This window comes from Egretta garzetta, unplaced genomic scaffold (assembly GCF_000687185.1).
Source record: "Egretta garzetta isolate BGI_Z169 unplaced genomic scaffold, ASM68718v1 scaffold260, whole genome shotgun sequence".
In the NCBI taxonomy this organism is placed as follows: domain Eukaryota; kingdom Metazoa; phylum Chordata; class Aves; order Pelecaniformes; family Ardeidae; genus Egretta; species Egretta garzetta.
Window position 1 is genome coordinate 3,390,696 of NW_009258662.1, and position 2,856 is coordinate 3,393,551.

The following is a 2,856-nucleotide window of genomic DNA, read 5'->3' on the forward strand; positions in this document are numbered from 1 at the left end:
AATTAAAAAAAAAAAAAAAGAAAAGAAAAAAAGAAAAAAAGCCATCTTCTGCCACTCCTTGGTACAACAGCAGGAAGAGGAGGACCATTCCCTTCGCCAAGGGCACATGAGGGCAGCCAGCAGACCCCTGCCATGGTCCATCCAGAACTAAATTCCACTAGACATTTTAACTCAAGAGTCCTGCAAGCCATATTTACGGGGCTAATTCCACCCCATTTCTCTAAGAAATAACAGATTGGATTCCCCTTCATTCCACAAATGGCCTCTAAGAGATGCCACAGTGAACATGTGAGCCGCTCCAGGACATCCAGGTTTAATGCCCCACCACCACCCATACCATGGTGCATCATGGAGCCTGGTCTTACACCTGCACCTTGCTCAAAACACCTTCCAAGAAACAGTTAAATACTATTTTTGCTTGTCCTCTCTTTAAAGGGATATTTTTAATTCATCCAGGAATGCTATTGCTTTCCACCCAAAAGCCTCAGCCAAGGGACTTATGGCTCCTTAGACTTTAAGGATCCTCAGCCCACGGTCATCCTATCTGATCTCCTACACTTCAGGGGCAAGGATAATGTCACCTCCTGCATTTTAGCGGAGGGAATTCATCTTCCATGACAAGCAAATAAACGCAAAACTTTCTAATAGCTTATATTCAAACTGGGCCTCAGGACTGCAGCCAAGAAAGCAGGACTCCCTTGCACAAGCCACCCAGTGATGTGAAAGAGTATTAATCATGAAAGCAAGAATCATGAGCGAGAGTAAAAATAGCAAAGATTCTGCCCATACCTTTTTTTAAGCCTCACACCTACCCAAAAATGATCTCTCGGGTCAGCTGTCAAAAACTGCTTGTGATTAGGTTTGGGGGTTTTTTTCTTTCCTTTTATTACTATTTAATTTTAGAGCAAATGTTTCTGATTCATAAAAATGGAGTAACTGTGAATGCATTTTCCAAACCAGCCCTCTCAAGAATGCTTTGTTTAGGTATTGCAAAAGGCCAATCTCAAAATAAACTTTTTCAGGAGCTTTTTAAATGTCGGCAACAGAGTCTTTGCTCCTATTTCTGCATTCCCCTGTTTTGAAACCCAAACATTTTTAATGACTGTAGGACTCATATCTGAGACAGAGAAAACATGGAGAAATCTTCTGGCAGAAACCCCATAGGATGGATGTGACTGGTTTCATCAGAGATGACTGTCGTGCCAAGATTGACAGTTTCAAATGATGAGATTTAAATATTGACAAGGTACTATCAGCCCATCAAATCTCCAAAAAACCTGCTCCCGGGGACCAGCACGTTAGAACGACCAGAACAATCTCAGTATTTGCAAATAGCATCGCTATTAACAACAGCGACAGCATTTCATTTTCAGCATGGGGGCCCCTGTTGCACCAGCTGATATACTCTGTATGTGCCAATACTCATGGTAATAAAATACCGCTGACACCTCCATCACCTTCAGGCCATCGGAAACGCGGGCCCTCTGGCCACCACGTTAATTTTCTTGGTGCACCTTCAGAAACATGCCTCTGGCTCTTCTGCTTCACGTTTTGGCTACTTGTCCCAGGTTTTGGAGCTTTCCACAACTCTTTTACTTTGTCACTTGGACACAGGGACCAGCCACCTCCATCAACCACCAGCACCCCCCATGAAAACCCTCTCAGATGCTCTCCATACCTCCCCTTACCCCACACCAACATGAGTTTAGCCAGCACAAGATCTTTGAAGAAGCAAGACAGGACCTTCTCGACCGTGTCTTGTCCTTCAGCAAGGTAATGTCCCATCCCCACGCTGATGCTCTCATATCAGACCAGCATCTCTATGGCTGTGAAAGGCCAGAAACGGTGACTCAAAGTACAGATACGTATTTCACGGGCCAGCAGCACGAGCCAAGGGGAGGGGGGGAAAGCACCCCCAGTCTGAAGAGTTGCCAGTTGTGGTCGTTATCCTATTTCTAGTAAGAATACCATAAAGTTTTAATAAATGCCTCATTAAAACATCAACTGTCTGTCCAGCCAGTTAATTATCACTCATAATCACAGCTATATAACTATATACTGTCTTCTACAGATGTTCTTACATCTGTGCGAAACACACTCTCCACCTCTGCAACGTCCTCGTAACATCTGTTGAATATTTGTAAATGTTTTCTCAATATATAAATGCAATTATATTGCCTTGCTTATAATGCATCTACTGTCCCGCTACCCCGTGCGCCCCCTTAAATCATTAAAAAGGTATTTCCTTGGTGTTTACAATGTACTCATCTCTTAATCGCTCTTTGCTGTATCTATTCAAATGGCTTTTAGGTTTTCACTTAGTAACAGATTACACCGAGCCTCCATCTTATCAGAGGAGTTATTAGGACCTAATCCTTCATAAGCACTAAAGTTATTAGACTTGTGAGAATATTTTCTTCCCTTCCATAAATAATCTGTTGAAGAAAAAAAAAAAAAAAAAAAGGAGGAAAAAAAAATAAAAAAGCCACTTGCATCCCTGCTCACCCAGGCAACAGTCCAACCCCGGCGGGAAAACCTGCCTCGCCCGCTCCTCTCTGCCCCCCAGAAAAGGAAATCAAATTTGTTTGTACCTAAAGGCTTCTCGGGAGGAAAAGCAAATTGCACTAAATCCTGGCCAGCACCCCCAGCCCCTGCCACTGCAGGAAAAAAGTCCTCGGAGGAGGTTTGCCTGGTGCAACCAGAGCTAACCCTAACACGACCAGAGCTAACCCTAACAGAAAGGTGTTCCCATCAGAAAGCGCAGTTTGCAAGGAAAGAGCCATTGGGGGCTGCTTTTCCCATTTTTAAGCAGATCCCTCCAAGGAAAAGAAAAAAAAAAAAAAAAAAAAGGGAAGA